Raw genomic sequence first — 25,858 nt, 5'->3', positions numbered from 1 at the left:
TAGCTACGTCCCAGGTGATAGCCGATCTTGTGCTGTTCTCTTGTCAATTGACTATATACGCTCACAATGTCGTGTGTCCCAGATGTCAGGAAAACACTAGGAGGAAGCATTTTATTTTTCCAAACGCTGACGTGGTGGGCCCCTACTGTCATCCTCTCCACGTACTTCCACCGATTCCTATTGTTTGTTGACCATGTTGACAACGCGAGAGGGCGGCGCCGCGGCGAGCGCACCAAAGCGCGCCGAGGACGTCGACGTTAATGATTTAGGAGATGGTGGGGCGGCGATGCGTGCGCTGAGGCGCAGCCAGCAGTGGGAGGCGGAAGCAGGCGGCCCCGCCGGCGCTGGTTTGGTTTTGGTGGTTGGAGGAAGACAGGACTGAAGAAACACGACAGACTGTAAAAGCAGCAGGAGTACTTAACAACCTTAACTGAAACCAGCAGGGGCACTTAACAACCAAAGCTGAAAGCAGTATGAGTACTTATACAGGTTCAACCGTACAAAGCACGCCTCGAATAGTGCTACTTTGCCTATAGTTAACCAAGGGTGAGGCCGCCAAGCCCCAGGACAAGGCCCAGGCGCCACCCCGCGCATCCACAACCTTCCGAAAGCGGCTTCATCTCGCAACGTGGTCAATAAACAGGATATTCACTTTAGAGCCATGGAAAAGCATGAACATAATCTTCTGTCCTATTCTCCAAGATGGACGGGCCTTCATTATTTGAGACCACCCATGAATAAGTATATTTTCACCTCAAGCGGGAATTGAGTAGGTCAACATAAACATCATGTTGTGACCAAGTGCAAGTCTGACCCGACCATGGTCAGGCATCTGTATAGGAACAATAGAACTCAGCAGTTCCTGTTTCAAGAAGATCACATCTGTAAAACTGTGTATAAGCAATAGTTTATGAACAACATATATAACAGAAAACAGCTCGTACCATAAGTTTCTCGACACAGTTGGACCTGTTCAACGAGTGCAGCAGTGGCACACATATCCCACGTGGCCTTCCACCATTGAAATGCCCCACATGACCTCAAGACGATCAATAAAGTGTAGGAACTTGTGGATGTCGATCCGGTCAACTTCAGTGCCATTTAGTAACAACCAAGTTATTACAGAGTAACAAACAAGCAGACTGCTTAACTCTGAAAAAACCTACACGTGCCACCAATTATAAGAAAATATTAGTTAGAAGTAGCATTTTCGTGAGAGATTCGTTGCTACTTCTAAAGTTAAATTGTGATTAGTTAGACAGAATAGGTGGATTAAGAAGTAATCGAGGCAACAAGCAAGAACCAGATACAAAACTAACATGGATGAAAAATTGGAACGACGTCGGGGTGGAAGACCGCAGTGAAGATGAGAACAGGTTCTGCTATTTCCATCAACATTCGTGCGCCAACTTTCGGTCCATAACACTTGAGAAAGTTTATCCAAGTTCGGCCATAAAAAAAGCAGCGATCTTCTTGGTTCATGAACCCAACTCGGAAGTAATATCCATGGCTTGTCTTCACTGTGACCATTAAATTAGTGTATTCAGTTATGGCAAGGCCGAGCATCTTGAGTACATGTGTTCTGGCAGAGTAAATAATACACTGCAAGAAAAATAATATGAGAACACAGCATGTTAAAAAAAACCATCCTCCCGGATAGAAAAGAGGATTCTAGGAACATACTATGCGCGTTTCAAAATGTTGTGTTAGGATGAGAAGGAATAAGTGTGGCGTCTCGCTGAGGGCACAGAAATCTGTAGGGTACTCGCACTTTGGGCACTGTAACTGAAACACACTAGATTCAGTACGAAGAAAAATGCATCAACGGCGGCGGCTACCATCCTAGGATTATCTGCGACCAAGGGACTTTGATTTATCGGGGATGGATGAAGAATTCGTACCTGGTTCTCCATGAGAAAACCCTATGAAATCGCCGAGCGGGGGTTTTCTCTGAACAAGCAGATGAGGGAGAAGGGGATTCAGGCCCAGTGAAATATTGCCGCTTTGTCCGTCCAGCTTACTCCTAAAGCTGGAAAGGGGGGGGTTGTGATTTGACGGCTCATTGGGCATTACTGTGGCACTACGACCGGGGTGTGTCTACCGTGAAGTTGTGCACTCTAATTTGTGCATATGGCACGTGGACCCCGTTGTCGGTTGCCCCACATATCAGCGAAAGGAAGTAGAAAGATAGGAGTAACTAGTTACACATAAATATATTTTTTGACACAGAGATACTCCCTCTGTAAAGAAATATACAAATCTTTTATATCATAGGCTCACCTTGCCGAGAAATATACTCCCTCTGCAACGCACGGGCATTATGGGGGTTCAGCTGAGAATATAATACTCAGATAGGCTCACGGTTTTGGACTTTGGGCCGCAAGCCGACCCTGCATGTTTGGGGGCCCATGTGTTCTACCTCAGCGCTTTTCATATTGCAAGCGATCGGTACGGCGCTGGTTTTAGATGCTGTCGCAAGGCGAATACACAAAATTGAATAAAGCACGACAGCTATTGGAATGAAATCGAACGGCAGTTCCTAACCAACAATCAGAGTTGCAATTCTATCAACGATATACCATGTGATAAATAATACTGTCGTACTACTTATACACATAGGACACTTGTTTCACCATGCCAGATTATTACATCAAAATCTCTGGAGGATAGATCAGTTCGGCAGTTGCGTGCTGCTATTGAAGAATTTCAAAGTTGATTTGGACCAGCTCTCCCTGCAAAGAAAGTTTGATTTTGACATCATCCCCTACCGCAAGATATGATTTATATTTAAACCTTGACCATCCTTTAGCATCAATCATCATGCGACCATCCTTTGTACTTATAGTATATTGAGCAGGTTCATTCACACCAAGGCTGCGCATGGTAAGAGAAACTTGGCCGCGGTCGCCCGGATTGTTGAACGACTCCCTCGTTGCTCTAGGAATTCTTTGTTTGCAAACAAGAAGACATACCCAAACAGTTAGATCAACACAGTGAATCATGTGAAACAACATGGAAAGAAAAAAGAACGAAGCACTTGGGCGTCCAATGCTTACCAAGAAGGTGGACATGTCGGTTTTTGTAAGGACTTTGGTATATGAAGTGCGAACTGTAGCCCAGTCTATTGCCGGTGCAACTGCACGGGCCGAACCAGATGCAAGTGCAAGTGTTGATGCAGGTGCCGAAGCCGCTGCTGCTGCCGGAGATGGTGCTCCTTGTAGAGCTGGTGTCGGTGTCGGAGCAGGTGCCGGTGTTGATGCCCGATCCTCCGGTAGATCAAACTGATCCGCTGACGTGGTCGGTACCCAATCCTCAGCTGGATCAGACTGAGCTGTTGCCGCTGTTAGTGCTAGAGCAACTGCTGGTGCTCGATCTGTGCGAGACAGCGGCAATCGTGTCTGGTCTACTATGATCAGCTTTCTAACTTGACTAGGATCCGTGACCGTGATCCAGTTTTTTTCTTCATTTCTTTTCAACGCGAGAAGGACTAATTGTGGCACTTTTGTTAAACCAAACTGTAGTTCATCATAGGGATTCAGCTTGTACTCAGACAACAAACTGATCCAATTTTTTCCAGTAATATAAGTGATGGACAGTGCCTTCGTTACTGACACGACATAAGAAGTGAAACCTGCAAAAATAGCCATCGTAGAGCAAATCAAATGGTTTATTCTGTGATGAATGTCACATGGCAAAACCTGCATCGTAAAATTGCAGGAAAAGAAAGAAAACATGACATTAAACCAATAAGATTTAGACAGTAAATCAATAAGATTTACTTGATGTGACACGAGTGAATCCTTACCAGAAAATCACTATGTTGAAGTACTAAATAGAAGATTGATCGTCCAACTACGCGTGGCATGCAGGGGCCCCGCCTACTGCCACAAGCAGGACAGTCCAAAGATCGTGACAAATCGTATGGACCGAACATCCATGGGACTGGAAATCCTGGTGGGTGCGATAAACCCTGCAATGCATACAGATATTGGAGTGTAACCATAATTGATAAACTGTCCTCACAAAAAATATGATCTGGATACTTCAAAATGTATAGACTGAATTGAGTGGACAGACATTAACATAGACCGTTCTCAGGACTGACCACACACCAAAAGCGGTAGTACTAATAAACAATACAGGGTTCACAAACACAAATCAAGTACTGAACAATAGTACTTACTACAGACAAGCAAAATTGCACTAACTAAACTCTGCAGACTATTTCTTGCCACCGACCTACGGGATGAACCCCGCATAACTGACTTGGCCATGGACTTCGTGTGAGATGTCTACATGCACCATCACCATCTTGTCAACCTTGGAGAACCTAACAGAGTGGTCTTTCCACTCATAAACATGATGATGAAGACAGGCCGCATCAGATTTGTTGGGAAGCTTCACAAGAACCACACCCTTCGTAATTGAAGGCACAGCCAGGAAATTGTTGTGGTCAAGTACAACCTGGAGAACACGCCTAACAACAATGCTATAGGAAAACACTAGTTCAGGACACGTGGCGTCAAGGACACAGCAGTTGGATAGTTCAGCAGTAGAACTCATCATCAGGTCTTCTAGTTTACACGGCATGACTTTGAGAACTTCATCTCCACCGCGGACCTAGTTCTAATTCAAACAGAAACCATATTTTATTACTACCTCCGTTCAGAAATATAAAATGATTTTCGATATTATACTCCATATATGACAACATATACGCACAAAAATGAGTGAATAAAGACACTAGAACATGTCTTGAAAGGCATGAGAGCAGAGGGATTACATGCAATATCCATAACACAAGTTACTGAGGCAAATATACCCTCTTAAAAGGTAGCATTGATGTTCATAAAGTACTCCCTCCGTCCCAAAATTCTTGTCTTAGATTTGTCTAGATACGGATGTATCAAGTCACATTTTAGTATTAGATACATCTGTATCTAGACAAATCTAAGACAAGAAATTTGGGACAGAGGGAGTAGTTGAAAGTAATCTATAAGAAATCAGTGTCAACCTCTCGCATGTTTTGGTCAAAAGAGGAATTTAGAACCATCATTTGGCACACTAAAATCACATGCAAGATCACCCAGAAAGTTGTACTACCAGTAATAGTACTGCGTGTTAGATGAAAAAACACGATCAAGATCGAGAAAAAGATCGTCAACAAGAGACATTACCTGGACTTTCTTAATGAGGGTCCCGGAGAGGGGGGCTTGGACAGCGCGATGGCTTTGAGCTTGTGTGCGGTAGTCTCGGCGGGGTGCTTGCACTTCTTCGTACCATGAGCCTCGACGGTTTTGGCCAGAGCCATAGACATCACGTCGGCTGGTGCTCCGGCGTCCATCCAAGAGAGGAAGCTGAGAGAGAAGAGTGAAAGGAGGAACGAGATGAGGGAGAAGTGAAGCGAGTGGGGGTTTTCTTCAAGAGAGGAAGCTGAGAGAGAAGAGTGAAATGATGGTTGCTTCGTCCGTCCAACTTACTGCTGGAAAGGAGGGGGTTTTGTGATTTGACGGCTCATTGGGCATTACTGCGGCGGTTCGATCGGGGTAGTCTACCGTCACTCTACTACGGAGTAATTTAGTGCATGGCTGGTGGACCCGGGTGCTAGTTGTCCCACACGTCGGCGAAAGTTAGTAATTTAGTGCATGGCTGGAGGAGGATCCGCCACGGTAGAGCGTGTCCACTGTTTTTCATTCTGAAGAAAAAAATGATTACATCAAGCGTTTCCACTCTTACGACGAAGGAGTGCGAAACACGGCAGCCACTTGAACATACACAGTGCTCCTACTACTAGGCATGTGCAGTGGTTCATACGTCAGTTGCTAGTGTAGTAAGATATGACGATAACCAATGATGTTGTGCGCATGTCAACTACTCCTATATGTAACATAGTACTGCTTTTTCGACTATCCGGTCGAGAATGAACGGTGAGATCAATGTTAACAGAACTAGGTCCACAACGCACGGAGAGTACGGTGCTACAGTACTCCACGAAACATGAACCATATGAAGCACGAATAGTGTTAGAGAGGGTGTATGAAGGGTGCACGGGATGGGAGCAAAAGTTCCCTTCTCGACCCACTTTTGGGTGTTTGGCAGAGTGCATGAAGGGTGCATGAGTCCACACTAGTAGGTTGACAAATACATGAAGAGGAAACAACTATATTGAGATGAGAATGCAACCAAACACACCCACACGCTTTGTGCTACAGTGACTGATCTGCACTATCTGAGTTTCATCCAACGGTCATGTTGCGCCGAGACATGGACATGCCCATGCAGAGGGCGCCTAAACACCACCGAAGTCCCTCTGCTTCTCGAGGCGCACGACGTTGGTCATGCAGGGTGCAACCGCCCGCAGAGCCCGCTCCCGGTCGACGGGAGCCAGCGCGTCAAAGACGGCGTCCAATGGTGAAGGAAATATGCCCTAGAGACAATAATAAAGTTATTATTTATTTCCTTATACATCATGATAAATGTTTATTATTCATGCTAGAATTGTATTAACCAGAAACATGATACATGTGTGAATACATAGACAAACATAACGTCACTAGTATGCCTCTACTTGACTAGCTCATTAATCAAAGATGGTTATGTTTCCTAACCATAGGCATGTGTTGTCATTTGATTAATGGGATCACATCATTAGGAGAATGATGTGATTGACATGACCCATTCCGTTAGCCTAGCACTTGATAGTTTAGTATATTGCTATTGCTTTCTTCATGACTTATACATGTTCCTGAAACTATGAGATTATGCAACTCCCGTTTACCGGAGGAACACTTTGGGTGCTACCAAACGTCACAACATAACTGGGTGATTATAAAGGAGTACTACAGGTGTCTTCAAAGGTAGATGTTGGGTTGGCGTATTTCGAGATTAGGTTTTGTCACTTCGATTGTCGGAGAGGTATCTCTGGGCCCTCTCGGTAATACTCATCACTTAAGCCTTGCAAGCATTGTAACTAATGAGTTAGTTACGAAATGATGTATTACGGAGCGAGTAAAGAGACTTGTCGGTAACGAGATTGAACTAGGTATTGGATACCAACGATCGAATCTCGGGCAAGTAACATACCGATGACAAAGGGAACAACGTATGTTGTTATGCGGTTTGACCGATAAAGATCTTCGTAGAATATGTAGGAACCAATATGAACATCCAGGTTCCACTATTGGTTATTGACCGAGAATAGTTCTAGGTCATGTCTACATAGTTCTCGAACCCGTAGGGTCCGCATGCTTAAGTTACGATGACAATTTTATTATGAGTTTATAAGTTTTGATGTACCGAAGTTTGTTCGAAGTCCCGGATGTGATCACGGACATGACAAGGAGTCTCGAAATGGTTGAGACATAAATATTGATATATTGGACGGATATATTTGGACACCGGAAAGGTTCCGGATGAGATTGGGACTATACTGGAGTTCCAGGAGGTTACCGGAACCCCCCGGTAAGTATATGGGCCTTATTAGGCCTTAGTGGAAAGGAGGGAGAAGGAGCAAAGGAGGGGGCGCCCCCCCAAGCCCAATCCGAATTGGGAAGGGGGCCGCCCCCCCCTTTCCTTCTTCCCTCCCCTCTCTTCCTTCCCTCTCCTACTCCTAATAGGAAAGGGGGGGCCAAACCTACTTGGAGTAGGATTGCCCCCCCTAGGGCGCGCCTCTCCCCTTGGCCGGCCCCCTCCTCCTCTCCCCCTTTATATACGGGGGAGGGGGCACCCCTAAGACACACAAGTTTATCTACGGATTGTTCCTTAGCTGTGTGCGGTGCCCCCCTCCACCATATTCCACCTCGCTCATATCGTCGCGGAGTTTAGGTGAAGCCCTGCGCTGGTAGAACATCATCATCGTCAACACGCCGTCGTGCTGACGGAACTCATCCCCGACGCTTTGCTGGATTGAAGCCCGGGGAACGTCATCGAGCTGAACGTGTGCTGAACACGGAGGTGCCGTACGTTCGGTGCTTGGATCGGTCGGATCGTGAAGACGTACGACTACATCAACCACGTTGTCATAACACTTCCGCTTAACGGTCTACGAGGGTACGTAGACAATACTCTCCCCTCTCGTTGCTATGCCATCACCATGATCTTGCGTGTGCGTAGGAAATTTTTTGAAATTACTACGTTCCCCAACAGTGGCATCTGAGCCAGGTTTTATGCGTTGATGTTATATGCACGAGTAGAACACAAGTGAGTTGTGGGTGATACAAGTCATACTGCTTACCAGCATGTCATACTTTGGTTCGGCGGTATTGTGAGATGAAGCGGCCCGGAACGACATTACCCGTACGCTTACGCGAGACTGGTTTCACCGTTACGAACACTCGTGCTTAAAGGTGACTGGCGGGTGTCTGTCTCTCTCAGTTTAGCTGAATCGAGTGTGGCTACGCCCGGTCCTTGCGAAGGTTAAAACAACACTAACTTGACGAACTATCATTGTGGTTTTGATGCGTAGGTAAGAACGGTTCTTGCTAAGCCCGTAGCAGCCACGTAAAACTTGAACAACAAAGTAGAGGACGTCTAACTTGTTTTTGCAGGGCATGCTGTGATGTGATATGGTCAAGACGTGATGCTATATTTTATTGTATGAGATGATCATGTTTTGTAACCAAAGTTATCGGCAACTGGCAGGAGCCATATGGTTGTCGCTTTATTGTATGAAATGCAAACGCCCTGTAATTGTTTTACTTTATCACTAAGCGGTAGCGATAGTCGTAGAAGCAATAGATGGCGTAACGACAATGATGCTACGATGGAGATCAAGGTGTCGCGCCGGTGACGATGGTGATCACGATGGTGCTTCGAAGATGGAGATCACAAGCACAAGATGATGATGGCCATATCATATCACTTATATTGATTGCATGTGATGTTTATCCTTTATGCATCTTATCTTGCTTTGATTGACGGTAGCATTTTAAGATGATCTCTCACTAAAATTATCAAGAAGTGTTCTCCCTGAGTATGCACCGTTGCCAAAGTTCGTCGTGCCCAGACACCACGTGATGATCGGGTGTGATAAGCTCTACGTCCATCTACAACGGGTGCAAGCCAGTTTTTGCACACGCAGAATACTCAGGTTAAACTTGACGAGCCTAGCATATGCAGATATGGCCTCGGAACACGGAGACCGAAAGGTCAAGCGTGAATCATATAGTAGATATGATCAACATAGTGATGTTCACCATTGAAAACTACTCCATCTCACATGATGATCGGTTATGGTTTAGTTGATTTGGATCACGTGATCACTTAGATGACTAGAGAGATGTCTGTCTAAGTGGGAGTTCTTAAGTAATATGATTAATTGAACCTAAATTTATCATGAACTTAGTCCTGGTAGTATTTTGCAAATTATGTTGTAGATCAATAGCTCGCGTTGTTGCTTTCATATGTTTATTTTGATATGTTCCTAGAGAAAATTATGTTTAAAAATGTTAGTAGCAATAATGCGGATTGGATCCTTGATTTGAGGTTTATCCTCATTGCTGCACAGAAGAATTATGTCCTTAATGCACCGCTAGGTGACAGACCTATTGCAGGAGCAGATGCAGACGCTATGAACATTTGGCTAGCTCAATATAATGACTACTTGATAGTTTAGTGCACCATGCTTAACGACTTAGAATCGGGACTTCAAAGACGTTTTGAACGTCATGGACCATATGAGATGTTCCAGGAATTGAAGTTAATATTTCAAGCAAATACCCGAGTTGAGAGATATGAAGTCTCCAACAAGTTCTATAGCTAAAAGATGGAGGAGAATCGCTCAACTAGTGAGCATGTGCTTAGATTGTCTGGGTACTTCAATTGCTTGAATCAAGTGGGAGTTAATCTTCCAGATAAGATAGTGATTGACAGAATTCTCTAGTCACCATCACCAAGTTAGTAGAACTTCGTGATGAACTATAGTATGCAAAGGATGATGAAAATGATTCCCGAGCTCTTCGTGATGTTGAAATCGACGAAGGTAGAAATCAAGAAAGAGCATCAAGTGTTGATGATTGACAAGACCACTAGTTTCAAGAAAAGGGCAAAGGGAAAGAAAGGGAACTTCAAGTGGAAAGACAAGCAAGTTGTCACTCCTGCGAAGAAGCCCAAAGATGGACCATAGCCTGAAACTGAGTGTTTACACTGCAAAGGAAATGGTCACTGGACGCGGAAATGCCCTGAATATTTGGTGGATAAGAAGGATGGCAAAGTGAACAAGGGTATATTTGATATACAGATTATTGATGTGTGCCTTACTAGTATTTGTAGTAGCCCCTGAGTATTTGATACTTGTTCGGTTGCTAAGATTAGTAACTCGAAACAGGAGTTACAGAATAAAAAAAGACTAGTTGAAGGGAAAGTGATGATGAGTGTTGGAAGAAGTTCCAAGATTGATATGATCATCATCGCACACTCCCTATACTTTTGGGATTAGTGTTAAACCTAAATAAATGTTATTTGGCGTTTGCGTTGAGCACGAATATGATTTGATCGTGTTTATTGCAATACGGTTATTCATTTAAAATCAGAGAATAATTGTTGTTCTGTTTACATGAATAAAACCTTCAATGGTCATACACCCAATGAAAATAGTTTGTTGGATCTCGATCGTAGTGATACACATATTCATAATATTGAGGCCAAAAGATGCAAAGTTAATAATGATAGTGCAACTTATTTGTGGCACTGCCGTTTGGGTCATATCGATGTAAAGCGCATGAAGAAACTCCATAAATATGGATTTTTGGAATCACTTGGTTATGAATCAATTGATGCTTGCGAACCGTGCCTTTTGGGCAAGATGACTAAAACTCCGTTCTTCGGAACAATGGAACGAGCTACTGACTTATTGGAAATAATACATACTGATGTATGCAGACCAATGAGTATGAAGGCTCGTGGCAAGTATCGTTATTTTCTGACCTTCACAAGATGATTTGAGCAGATATGGGTATATCTACTTAATGAAACATAAGTCTGAAATAGTTGAAAGGTTCAAAGAATTTAGAGTGAAGTGGAAAAATCATCGTAACAAGAAAATAAAGTTTCTGCGATCTGATCGCGGAGACGAATATTTGAGTTACGAGTTTGGTCTTCAATTAAAACAATGTGGAATAGTTTCACAACTCACGCCACCTGGAACACCACAACCTTATGGTGCGTCCGAACGTCGTAACCGCACTTTATTGGATATGGTGCGATCTATGATGTCTCTTACTGATTTACCAATATTGTTTTGGGGTTATGCATTAGAGACAGCTGCATTCACATTAAAAGGGCACCATCTAAATCCATTGAGACGACAACATATGAACTGTGGTTTAGCAAGAAACCCAAGTTGTCGTTTCTTAAAGTTTGGAGTTGCGATGCTTATGTGAAAAAGTTTCAGCATGATAAGCTCAAACCCAAATCGGAGAAGTGCGTCTTCATAGAATACCCAAAGGAAACTATTGGGTACACCTTCTATCACAGATCCGAAGGCAAGTTATTCGTTGCTAAGATGGATCCTTTCTAGAGAAGAAGTTTCTCTAGAAAGAAGTGAGTGGGAGGAAAGTAGAACTTGATGAGATAATTGTACCTTCTCCCTTATTGGAAAGTAGTTCATCACAGAAATCAGTTCCAGTGATTCCTACACCAATTAGTGAGGAAGCTAATGATGATGATCATGAAACTTCTGATCAAGTTACTACAGAATCTCGTAGGTCTTCCAGAGTACGGTCCGCACCAGAGTGGTACGGTAATCCTGTTCTGAAAGTCATGTTACTAGACCATGATAAACCTACGAACTATGAGGAAGCAATGATGAGCCCAGATTCCACGAAATGGCTTGAGGCCATAAAATCTGAGATATGATCCATGTATAAGAACAAAGTATGGACTTTGATTGACTTGCCCGATGATCGGCAAGCCATAGAAAATAAGTGGATCTTCAAGAGGAAGACGGACACTGATAGTAGTGTTACTATCTACAAAGCTCGACTTGTTGTGAAAGGTTTTTCAACAAGTTCAAGGTGTTGAATACAATGAGATTTTCTCACTCGTATCGATGCTTAAGTCTGTCCGAATCATGTTAGCAATTGCCACATTTTATGAAATCTGGCAAAAGGATGTCAAAACTGCATTCCTTAATGAATTTATTAAAGAAGAGTTGTATATGATGCAACCAGAAGGTTTTGTCAATCCTAAAGGTGCTAACAAAGTGTGAAAGCTCCAGCGATCCATTTATGGACTGGTGCAAGCCTCTCGGAGTTGGAATATACGCTTTTATGAGTTGATCAAAGCATATGGTTTTATACAGACTTTTTGAGAAGCATGTATTTACAAGAAAGTGAGTGGAGCTCTGTAGCATTTCTAATATTATATGTGGGTGACATATTGTTGATTGGAAATGATATAGAAATTCTGGATAGCATGAAAGGATACTTGAAAAAGAGTTTTTCAAAGCAAGACCTCGGTGAAGCTGCTTACACATTGAGCATCAAGATCTATATAGATAGATCAAGACGCTTGATAAGATTTTTCAATGAGTACATACCTTGATAAATTTTTGAATAGTTCAAAATGGAACAGTCAAAGAAGGAGTTCTTGCCTGTGATGCAAAGGTGTGAAGTTGCGTAAGACTCAAGACCCAACCATGGCAGAAAATAGAAAGAGAATGAAAAGTCATTCCCTATGCATCAGTCATAGGTTCTATAAAGTATGCTATGCTGTGAACCAGACCTATTGTATACCTTGCTCTGAGTTTGACAAAGGAATACAATTTTGATCTAAGAATAGATCACTGGACAGCGGTCAAGAATATCCTTAGTGAGAACTAAGGAGATGTTTCTCGATTATGGAGGTGATAAAAGAGCCCGTCGTAAAAAGTTACATTGGTGCAAGCTTTTACACCGATCCAGATGACTCTAAGTCTCAATCTGGATGCATATTGAAAGTGGGAGCAATTAGCTAGAGTAGCTCCGTGCAGAGCATTGTAGACATAGAATATTTGCAAAATACATACGGATCTGAATGTGACAGACCCATTAACTAAGCTTCTCTCACGAGCAAAACATGATCACACCTTAGTACTCTTTTGGGTGTTAATCACATAGCGATGTGAACTAGATTATTGACTCTAGTAAACCCTTTGGGTGTTGGTCACATGACGATGTGAACTATGGGTGTTAATCGTATACAGATATGAATATTGGTGTCAAATCACATGGTGATGTGAACTAGATTATTGACTCTAGTGCAAGTGGGAGGCTGAAGGAAATATGCCCTAGAGACAATAATAAAGTTATTATTTATTTCCTTATATATCATTGTCGGGGAAACTGATCCGCGAACACCTATGGGGACCGAGCCCCTTTCGGTTCGGCAGAGGGCAGAGGCCGCACGAAGAGCGGATCGAGGCAGTGCACACGAGCAGTTTACCCAGCTTCGGAGCTCTCCGGAGAGATAAAACTCCTACTGCTGCTTGTTTCGATTGTATTCGGTGTTCTTGCTCGGGAGAGAGATGAGCTACAAGACCGAGCGTGGGAGCCTGCTAGCTTCGAATGAGTCTAACCCTTTCTACGTTGCGCATGGGCCTCCTTTTATACGCTCAAGGGGTCACCGACAAGTGGCAACGTAGGCTAGAGGGGTAAAAAAATGGAAAAAGAATGCGGTAGGTACAGCTACCTCTACTGTAGCCATAGTGTATCCTACCTAACTCTGACGGTAGGGGACAAGGACATTGAATGCCCGTCAGACTCGCCTAAACAGTCCAAAAAAGCGACCGTTAGGAGCGCCACCGTTCGCCACGATGGCCTCTTCGTGTCAGCGCCGCTGGCCACCATGCACCGCTGGCTGCACAGCCTTCCGCCACGCGTGCCTGGAAGGGTCCCAGGGCGACACGTTGGCGGATGTGCTGGAGCCTGGGCACGGAGCGACCGCTTCCCGCGGCAAGCATCTTGCCGCGGGCGCTACCTTGTCGGGCCCGGGAGCTTTCCGCTCACCGGGCCTTGCCGGGACGCGTGGTGCGCCGCGGCAAGTGTTCTTGAGATGCCTTGGTTGGCCTTCCCGGCAAGCTCCTCTTGCCGGGGCCTTGTCTTCTCATCTTAAATACTTTGCTCTTGAATGGCTTCCCGGCAAGCTCCTCTTGCCGGGGTCTTGTCTTCTGAAGAGCCATGGAGAGTCTTGGCGGCGACCTGGCGAGCCCTGCCGCGGGGTGCTGCAACTGCCCGTGCACAAGTTCGGGGTAATAGGGTACCCCTACTCTAGTGCACCGACAGGAGCCCCCGGGCCTGGGCCACACACGGTGCCGAGCGCTGTTGGGCCAGGCCCAAAACAGGGCACGGGCACGTGCGGCCTGGTCGTGCCGTTTCCTACTCCGCATCCACCGCGCCCCCCCGAACGGCACGCGTTGATTGCGGCGTCGTGGGAGAGATCGTGGGGGTGTTCTTTATTCGGGAAAAGCACAACGTTCGCTTCCCCCCTCTTTATAAGCAGGGGAAACAGGGGCAGTTCCCCACCTTCGCCATCTTGCTGTTGCAATCCTCTAAAATCTCCGCCGCTCCCCTCCGCTTCCAAAGCCGAAAGAGAGCAGCGCTCCACCCCCGTTGCTGCCGCCACCACCTGCGCTGTCGACCTCTCCCACCGCCTCCGCTATGGCTCCGAAAGCCACGAAGGGGAAGGCTGCGAAGACCGCAGCTGCGAAGGCCGTGAAGTCGACCGAGGCGCAGCGGCTCGAGGCGCTGCGGAAGGAGCGGGCTACCTTCCCCTCTGAGCTCACCGCGAAGGAGCTGAGGGATTGGTATTACCTCTTCTGGGCGACGGCGACGCGTGCGCATCCGCGCACGAAGGTACTCTCCGCCGTTATTTCGCAAGTAGCTCCAGTTGGCGGGTACCCCTTCTTCGCCGTTTTCTTCTATTGCGGGCTCTGCCCGCCCTTCTCTGATTTCTTCTGCGACATAATGAACACATACGGCTTCCGCCTCCTTGATTTCACCCCCAATGCTGTCTTGACCATGGCAGTTTTCACCCATCTATGCGAAAACTTTGTCGGAGTCCATCCCAACGTAGCTCTCTTCCGCCACTTCTTTATGCCTCGTGTTGAGAGAGGAGAGACCCTTGCCGGAGGGATAGCCTGGATCTCGCGGGCCGGCAAGAAGGAGACTTATCTGGAGGGGGAGCTCCGCAGCAAATGGGATGAGTGGAGGGCCGATTGGTGCTGGATCGTAGAGGAGAACCCGCAACCGTTCACTGCTCTGCGCCAAACCCCAGCAGTGCATGGCAATGACTGGAGCGCTCTGTCCGCGGACGACGACAAGCTGAAGATCGCCACCACTCGGATTCTGCGTCTTAGACTTGCCGGGCTGACCGTAGGCGCTGTCGGCGCAGATTACCTTCGCCGCCGCATCGCCCCCCTGCAGGCAAGGGGGAGGACGGCCTGGGAATTTGGAGGCCCGGCAGATATCATGAGGCTGCGCCCGGGCCTCAATTACAACTTTACTGTGCTGGAGCTTGATGGAATACTCAAGGAGACATTCAAGCATGACCCACAGCATCCCGAATGGTTCAGGTTGCCGGCAGGCGTTATCCCTTTGTGCAACAACTCCTCGCGTGACCGCATTTGCGCGATGATGCCACTGTGCAATTCGCACGGGATCATCCCCACTTGGCAAGAACCTGCCGACGAGGTCGTGCAGCAATTCTTCGACGGCCTAGTGGAAGTGGCAGTCAATGCTGACGAGAAGAAGCTCCTCACCCGCGACACCACCGATCAAGAGATGGAACGCATCGCCACCAGGGCGGAAGAGGCGGCGGCAGCCGCAGCCGCGGGTGAATTCGGGTTTACTGTGGAGGAAGCAGATGCGGCGTTGGTGACAAGCCTTGCCGAGCGGGAATGGCCCGAAGACGGAGGAGAGCTTGCCGCGCCTGACGCTGAATCGAGCGAGGCCGCTGAGGGTGCGAGCGGGCCGCCATCTCCGAGGAGCTTGCCGCGAGTGCAGCCCCCAGCGCAGCCAAGAAGGCGCCTCTGCAAGGCCAGGGATGCAGTAGGGCGGCAAGCGAGCCAGCAGCCGCAGCGCCGCGCGACGCGCTCCGCCGCGGCAGCAACTGGGTCAGGGTCGTCTCAGATCGCCGCCGCAGTCCCCGTCAAGCGGCCAAGGGATCCCACTCCTCCACCTCGTCGCGCCGGGGGTGGGCCGAACTTCGACCTCTCCGCGCTCAGCTCCGACGAGGAGGAAGAAGAAGAGTAAGATTCCCTTATTGTTCTAGTAATTCTTCAACTCGCTTCTACTTGTCTTGCATCTGATCTGATTCACCCTGGACCTTCCTTTTCAGGACACTGGCCTAGAGGGCGGCGAAGAGGGCCAAGACTCCGGTGGTTACCATCGAGGACGAACCCACTGCGACGGCAGGAGGCGCACCCGAGATCACCTTGCCGGATCAGGCCACTACTCCGCAGAGCAGCCCCCAGCGCAGCCCCCAGCGTAAGTACTTGGTTTATCTTCCGCTTCTGGGCGCGTGCGGTCGCTCTTTTCTTTTGCTGACATCTGATTGCTGGTTTGTTTGTGCAGGAGCAGAACAGCTTCATCAGGAGGGCGTGGTGATCACCTCCGATTCGTCGTCTGCTTCGACCATGCCGCCAAGGGCGGACTCTCCGGCAAGGGAGCGTTCCCCGGCAAGGGAACGATCCCCGACAAGAGGGGAGTCTCCGGCAAGGGAGGAGTCTCCGGCAAGGGGCGGCACCAACGAGCCTCCGGTAGTGGAACCCGCAACAGCGGATCCCAGCACAGGTAACCTTTCTCGCCCGAAACTTCCCTTGCGTTCTTCTTCTGATCTTTCTTCTTGAGTGCTTGTTTGATTTCTCCTTCTCCTCCGGTCATCAGATCCACCCTCCGCGGACCCGATGGAGACCGAAGCAGGCAGCGAGGAGGGCGCGCGTGGCAATACTGGCGAGACCGCGGCCACCGGAGAGGGAGCCGGTGCTGAAGTGCCCGCCGACGAAGAGGCCGCCAGGGCTGCCGGCGAGGGAGCCGGCGAGAGATCTGGCGATCGCACTGACGGCCCTGAGGCCACAGGAGCGCCAGGCGCTGCACCGGCCGCCGATCCCTCCGCCACTGCCGCAGCGCCAGACTCCGAGGAGCCCCAGCCCGGCGCCTATCTGAAGGCCGGCGAGGGCATCTTCATCAAGCTCCCCTGGGCGTCGAGCTCCAGGGCGCCGCTGGAAGGAGAAGCTCTGGACGGGGAAGTGCTCGCCTCCGCAGGGTTGTCGGTCGTCAACGTGCCGGGAAGCAGCGACGAGCTTGAAGAGGAACGGTTGCTGCGGAGGCTGCTGGCGCTCTACCGCGCCCGCCAAGCTAAGTTGGAGTCCCGGGAAGCGCTCGTCGCGAAGGCGAGCGTGGATATAGAGAAGCGCGCGGAGGAGCTCCGGGGTCTCCGCCAAGAGACTCTCCGGGCTTTGGCGGAGGAGCGGGAGCGGCTTGTAGAGGAGCGGAAGGCCTTCCTTCTTGAGAAGGCCGAAGCTGAAGAGCAGCAGCGGCTCGCCGGTGAGAAGCTGCAGGCGCAAGAAGGCGAGCTGACTCAGCGCAAAGTGAACCTCGACAGCTACGAGGAGGAGCTTGCCGTGCGCGAACAGTGTCAGGACCCCGACTCAATGCCACATCGATCTAGCATGTAACACCTCATATCACTTTGCGGCCTCACGCACGGTATTCCCATGGGTGTCGCCTTACCTTTGCCCGGGACCGTTTGCGCCTTTTGGCTCACGTATATGATGATGTCACTAGCATCCATATGATAAGGAGCCCGGGCTGACATGGCTAGTCGTAAACCCAAAGTGGCACAGACTTACAGGGACAGGCATCCATGACCCAGCATCGAACGTGTCGGTCATCAGCGAGAGAATCCAGGCTGTAGCACTGGGCTAACAGGACTCCGGTGAACCGGGCTGTAGCGGGCTATCAGGACTCCGGTATTCATCGCGTGACATTTCCCCGAAGGGACAGACACAGGAACAAAGAAGGACACATGCCGGCCAGCCTAAGTGTTCCGGAGCAGTAGCAAGCTACCATGGCTCGGTGGAAACACTAGGAGACTTTTCCCGGTAAGAGAGGCTACTAAAGATAAACAACTAGATAGTCAGATCCCACACATACCAAGCATTTCAATATCATACACACAATATGCTCGATATGTGCAAATACAACATGGCATCACAACATGACTCTATGACTCAAGTATTTATCCATTAGGCTCCGAGGAGCGAGATATTACAAACATGAGTCTCATGACCCAACATTCAGAGCATACAAATCAAAGCACAAGCGGAAGCTATCATGTCTGAGTACAGACATCTATAAATGAAAAAGGCTGAGAAGCCTGACTATCTACCAGATCCTGCCGAGGCACAAGATCGTAGCTGAGGTAACAAGCTAAACGTCGAAGTCCACGCGGAACTACTAGCGAGACCGAAGTCTCTCTGCAAAAAACATAAATAGGCAAACGTGAGTACAAATGTACCCAGCAAGACTTACATCAGAACTATCTACATATGCATCATTATCAACAAAGGGGATGGTGGGGTTTAACTGCAGCAAGCCAGCTTTGACTCGGTGGCTATCCTAAACTACGACTGCGAGTAACTCTTTTGAGGTGGTGCACACGAGTCCACATATTCACCATATCAATACACCACTATGGATCCGCTCCCGTCTCCCTACGAGAACGCCATCCATAGCACTCACGCTTATCTTGCGTATTTTAGGGTATCCACTTTCACTTGTCTATGAACTGATATAAGCAACCCAGAAGTCCTTTACCGCGGACACGGCTATTCGAATAGATGATGTTAACCCTGCAGGGGTGTACTTCTTCACACACGCTCTCACCACTTACCGCCGTTTACACGACATGTACTCGGCAACCTTCAAGCGGAAGCCCAACGTGGGTGTCGGCCACGGCCTGCCTAAACACTCAAGTCTCTAGTCCAGGTTTATCACCTATTCGGGTTCCATCCATGAGGAGATCCGGCCGGAGTTTCGCTCACAGCCCCAAACGATGTGAACAGGGTTCCGTGACACCAAACGAGCGTCCGGTTTACCCGGCCACGTGCCTACCGCATCACAGCCCACCCCTACGGTCAGCGCTGCGCACGGCCTCCAGCATACTACAAACACCAGAAACTACTTGCAACTCCTGGACAGAGGACAAGGGCGATTAAGAAGCCGAGAGGGTCCATTGGTTTTGGGCCCAATGCGTGGTAGTAGCTGAATCATGGATCACAAACACAGAACTCAGTTCCTGAGGACGGCTGCAATGAGACAACCCACCATGTACTCCTACATGGCCTCTCACCGCTACCTTTACCAAATCGTGTTCACACGCTTAGCTCACACACCGTAGGACATGTTCACACACCTCTGATTCATCCCGGATGAATCAGACTTGACTCGACTCTAAGCAGTAGCAGGCATGACAAACAAGCATGAATGAGTAGGCACAACAGGGCTCAAACAACTCCTACTCATGCTAGTGGGTTTCATCTATTTACTGTGGCAATGACAGGTCATGCAAAGGATAAAGGGGTTCAGCTACCGCAGCAGGTAACAGATGAATCGTTGTTGTCCTAATGCAGTAAAAGAGAGCAGGAGCGAGAGAGTGGGATTGTATCGGAATGAACAAGGGGGTTTTGCTTGCCTGGCACTTCTGAAGATAACATTGAGTCTTCATCAGTGTCAACGATCACAACGTCGCAACATCGTCTACCGGGAGGGAACAGATACCGGCAACAAAGAAGAAATACAATCAATGCAATGCACAATATGATGCATGCTCATGACATGGCAATATGAATGTGTTTTGAGCTAATGCAACTAGCAACAGATTAAATGAAGTTGGTTTGAATACAAGATTCAAATTCAAACTCCATATGTGATTATTCAAATGCCATTTAATTGATTTGTGCTAAACAGCAGCTATAAGTTGTTCTAACATGCATGAAAATGGTACAGATGGATTCCTTGAATTTTTCTGATAATTTTTCATATATAATTTATTTAATTTGGAGTTACGGTTGAATTTCTATGATTTTTAGAAGTTTTTACAATTTTCTGGAATTTATAAATCATTTCCTAATTTATTTTAATTCTAGAAAGGAATTATTGCGTCAGCATGACCTCATGCTGACCTCAGCAGGTCAACGGGCGCCGTCCAGGTCAAATTGACCTGTGGGACCCATATGTCAGCGTCACAGTTAGTTAACAGGGGGTTATCTGCTTAATTAAAGGATTAGGGGGGGTCGGGGCCCACTGATCAGTGTTAGTGGCTAATTAGGTTTAGTTAATTTTTAACTAAAGTTAGCAGGGCCTGGCCCCACTAGTCAGCGACCCTGGGGGGGTCAAACCCCAGGTCGATCAGGTCAAACCTGCCGGCGACTAACCGCCGGCGAGGTCCGAGACGGCGGCGATGCGCGGAATCGCAGCACAGGCCACGGTTCGAGGCGCGGATGGCACCGTTGGAACCCCGAGCCTCGTCCGCGTCGTCTGGTGCTAATGGGGTCGCCGGAGACAACTCAGATCGACGGCGGCGTCCGCTTCCGCGGCGGCCGGAGTTCGGGCGCGAACGGTGGCGATGCTACGGCGCACTAGAGGAGAAAACGAGGAGGGCTACGTGCTCCTGGGGGTTCACCAAGCACGACTGCGTGCTCGGTTGCAGCTCTAGGCAACCGTGGCTACGGCGGCGACATGGCCGGCGGCGAAGAGCTCTCGGCTCCGACGGTTGTCGGTGTTAGAGGAAGAAAACGAGTCAGGGGAGAGGGGGAAACGACGGAGGAGCTCACGTGGATCCCGTAGAGGTGGACGGCGGGCTCGGGGAAGGCCGAACGGCGACGAATTTGACGACGGCGATCCTCGGTGGCCGAGGAGGGGAACGGCGAGGCTAGCGGCATCCAGAGGCTCTTCTGGTCGCGCGAGACGACGAGGAGGACGAGGGAGGACCGGAGGAGCTCGGGAGCGCGTCGGAGAGGAGAGGGGGGGGGCGGTGGCTGCGAGGGAGCTCGTCGGTGGCGGCAGCTCCGTTCAGTCCGGGCGAGAGAGAGGGAGCAGGGGAGAATAGGGACGGAGGGAGAGACACGGGAGAGTGAGAGAGGGTCGAGGGGTCGGGGAGTCTCCGTGGCATCGTCTAGGAGGACCGGGGAAGCAGGAGGTGGACGGGAAGCAGGAGGTGGCCGGGGCGCGTGGCCGCGCGCGCCGGGCGCGTGCCCGTCCTCCTGGCAGAGGAGGAAGGCGACAGGGGGGAAGTGGAGATGGGCTGGGCCGTGCTGGGCCAGGTAAGTGGGCGCCAGGTAAGTTAGGTAGGTGGCCTGGTGGCCTTCTCTCTTTTTTTATATTCTGTTCTGTTTTCTTTTATTAGTTTCTGTTTTGCCACTGTTTTGAATTTAAAAATAATTCAAACAATGCCAAAAAACTCCTCTGGATATATTTATGCTGCTTAATGGACTTTTCCAAAAGCACATAAAATGTTTCAGGGGTATTTGGAAATATATTCTATACAAGTTATGAATATAATTCCAAATGCAAATAAAATAATGATTTAAATTCAGTGCTCAAAATATTCCTCAAAAATGTTCATTATTTTTGGTTTGGTGCAAAACCCTTGCCAAAATATAACCAACATTATTTGAGGCCATTTTGGAAACGTTGAATGCATTTTCCAGGGTTCTTTGCCCCTTTTTTTTATTTAAGTTTTTGAGGCTTCCAAAATTCCTCAGTTCAAGTTTCAAAATTTAAACATGATTCTCACATGAGGTCTGGCCTAGTGCATAACAGGACCAGGGATGTGACAACTCACCCCCACTAAACAAAAATCTCATCCCGAGATTCAGGCGTAGGGTAAGGTGAAGGGGAAACGCAAACTAGCACAATCTTCACGATCCAGGTTGTACTTCAATTGAACGTTGACTTGTTCACCATCCTTGTCTCGACGTCTTCCTCTGAGAACTCCAACTAACATGACAACGAGAGGAAAGGAAAGACCCTAAAATAATCGTTCTTCTCGGAGGTCGAACAACTCAGGAGTAACTCTCGGGATGAGACATAGCAACATCTCTTGAGCTGAGACACGAAGCACACATCCATAGGAATGGAGTGAAGCAGATGACGGAGGTTCACTAGGTAGACAACAATTCCACACCTAAGAAGGTGGTAAATGATTGTCAACGTAGCGAGGAGTTGAATTGCCATGATACCACGACGAAACATCCTAGAGGAGGGTGATTCGTAGATTATTACCTTAAGTGGCAAAAAGAATTACCTTTGATATAGAGATCATTGAGACTCTCTATATCAGCCTAAGGCAAATCACATCAATCGATTGGCGGGGGTCGGTAGAATGGCATACTCGGACTTGGATGATGTGGATTACCTTGTTGAAGACAATGTAATGGATGAGTTTGCTTATCACCGGAAATGGAAGAGACCCATGGTAGAATGGTACATTGGCGGTGCAAACTGGGAACAAAAGGCAAATGCTGGGAATGATTCTGGTAACTGGGGAAGAACCCAACAATAGAGAGTGAATTTACTGTTTGAGAAGGTCATAGCATTGCCGAGGAAACTGAGAGCAAACCCAGTTAGTGCTGATGATAACACCTAGCGCTTATGCGTGCTCTCAAGAACTTGAGCATTTCCACATTCATCAAGGTTTTACCAATATCCGTGTCAAGGATCCTGGCAACACAACTTGCTACCACGATGAATGATGATGGATGATGCAGATGCAAAGGAAGATAACACTTCTCAGATTTCATCTTAGCGAGGCCAAGGAAATAAAATCTGGATGATCGACCGAGAGACATTTAGCACTCCGCTTCTAATGTTCTTCTTGATGTGCTAGTGTAACCCATTCATAGATATGGTTTGATATCTAGAACATCAGGTAAAGGTTGGACTTTGGGAGCACAAGAATCCATAAGGAACAACTAGGGAGGTAAATCCTACGAAATCCTTATGGGGAGGTGGCCAACTTCCTCAATCAAGATATTATAATAACAGGTCTTCCGGCTGGGTGTGTTGGCCACGACATCCACTTTACCGGTTTCCAAGGGATCGATATTATAGTTCTTGGAAAATGTTCCAAACCATCATATCTACCTGAGATTCAGATCTGGTTGGTGTCAGGATATTCCAGACTCATCGAGTCTAGGAAGAAAAACGAAAGTTTGCAACACAAATCGACGAGATGACGTTGCGAGATTCTCGGGGAATGAACTACGATAGTAAGCTCCAAAACATGAGCTGGTTCTGCTACAAACATGTGAACACGTTGTCCAAGACAAGCATGACCACAAAGTAGTCTTATAATAAAACACTACCGAGTTCAGGAGGGGGAACCATCAACGAGGGTATCGAAGTCCTTACATAAGTCCGGATTAGCTCTTATGAAGGAACTCTTTCTCCTTGAACAAATCAATCAGTGGCTTGGTGTGCTAGGGGTACATATAGATTGAAGGTTGCAAGTCTTCAAACCACAGAATTCTTCGCACGTGTGCATGACTGATTTGGGATGATTCCAAAGGAAACAACATTGACTTTCTCGAATCCATGGCGGCAACTTGCATCAAATGCACATGAACTGGAGGAAGTCACTTCTTACATCCGAACATATGCCTCATGAACTAGCATGAACAAATGCTTTCAAAAGTTTCCAACACTAGCTTAATGTTCAACAAAATCATGGAGGAGATAAGGATGTTGTCAATGGGCTCAACAACAATTCATCCGGGTTTCCTTTTAAAAGGAATTCCCTAGTTAAGTGAACACGGTGATAGCATTGGTCAGACCAAAGATGTAATGGTGTATGCTCGAGGGATCAACCACGAATAAGACAACATTATGAGCATCGTTGGTACTGATTTGACTTGACGATGGCCCACACTCAAATCAAAGGATTGATAAGACAATAGGTCCAACAACTGATCACAGGGACCAATCGATGAAGATATCATCTTTCTTCAACACACACTACACGAGAATATCCCTTTGGAACGAACTAAGTCAGGCAAGATTTTATCTTCCAACTCTCCAAGTTGTTGTCTAGATTAACCAACTAGCTCAGGGATATCTAACACCGATCTTGGAGAGAGGGTGGTTCACAAGAACCCAACTTGATCACAAGCTCAACACAGTGGTCAGGTGACAACCTGGTAATACTTCCGAGAAGATCTTCGGAAAATCACGAACCACCGGTATGTTACTAAGCTTGAGAACAATCTTGCTTTCCAGGGCAAGACGATATGATCAGTAGGGCAAGGATTTGAAATAATCCTAACTCATCGATCGAGGAGTGAACCAGGAGAATGGACTAGGTAGCACGATCAATCTTAGAATGATGATTCACTAACCAACATGCTAAGAATGAAATTATTATCCTTTAACTACCAAGCAACAAGGTTGCTAGGAGTATTGATTTCACACGCCATGATTCATTTGTCGGCATTCCGGTTACAATAACACTGGAACCGAGGAATGAACAATGATGGCAAGAAGTATCACTGTACCAAGAGTTCATAGGATGGTGTGCAATTCCTATAACAATCTCGATATAAAATATGTAATACTCCAAGGTAGAGCAGAACAAAAGCTGGATTAGCAATTTGATCTGCGGAGCACAACTTCTTTGACCCAATCCTGGATAGGGAAGAGGTACTGGAGTTTGTTTCTCCTAGTCATTCCGCGATAGAATGGCTTGACGGACCACAAGAGTAATAGGCATCGATAAACGAACGCACGCATACTCTTGACTATCAATTCATAGACGAAGGTCAGTAGACAACTAAAGAGGGACAACTCAAAGGAACATATAACTTTCTGAGTTGTGGATACATGGGTTGGTATGCCGAACAAAGTTCAACATAATTCTTCCGGATAACCCATGCAGAAAGGTTGAGCTGGCAGAGTCACAATATAGCATGGAGAACTCATAGAGGGCCTGTTGTGATCTTTTGATCCAACAAACTTCTGCCATAATGGTTCATGGTATTTGGAAGAACGATATACCACGGACCTCGAGGACTATCGCAAAGGTTACTAATATACTAAAGGAACTAGCAACACTATCAACATGATGTAAGTAGGGTGAATATCGGGTTTAAGAACCCAGGAATAGAATACCTACTAACTAAATGGCATCACAGGATGCTTTCTATAATAAAGGCCAGAATCTTCACACTAGGACACAAATCATGGCTAGACTACTAGATGATCCCCTAAGACACCTAGGGTCATAAATATCTCCAACATAAATGTCAAGGCAATAGAATACCTCAACTCAACAATTAGTGTGATTGAGCTGGCATAAAGGAACATCGAAACCAGAGGGAAAGGATTTTGCAAATGCATCAGACTATTTAGAAACCTGGGATGACTCGGACAGCATAACGGCTGTAAATGCTCAGAAAAGATTTGAGACATACTACAAAATGGTGGCATAACCACTCAGAAGCACAATATCAAGGTTCCGAGATCAACAATTAACATACGGAAGTAGTAGGAACTGAACTGAGACTTAAATCCAACAATCTATAAGTCTACGGATTAGTAACACGTGATCCTGATAGAAAGAAGAGAAAGCCTAGTTCTTAATCCCCGTAGGAAAGATAAGATGACTCAGATCAGAAGGGCATGAGGTAAAGGAGTAAAAAGAGCCTTACGTTCCATCCCACAATCAATTCCCTTATATAACTAAAGAATTTCTAGACTCAACTTCGACCAGTTTGGCTTGGTAATCCTACAGGCAGTCAAGCTCTGATACCAACGCTGTCAGGACCCCGACTCAATGCCACATCGATCTAGCATGTAACACCTCATATCACTTTGCGGCCTCACGCACG

This window comes from Triticum dicoccoides, chromosome 1B, assembly GCF_002162155.2.
Source record: "Triticum dicoccoides isolate Atlit2015 ecotype Zavitan chromosome 1B, WEW_v2.0, whole genome shotgun sequence".
Classification (NCBI taxonomy): domain Eukaryota; kingdom Viridiplantae; phylum Streptophyta; class Magnoliopsida; order Poales; family Poaceae; genus Triticum; species Triticum dicoccoides.
Note: the sequence above shows the minus strand (reverse complement) of the source record.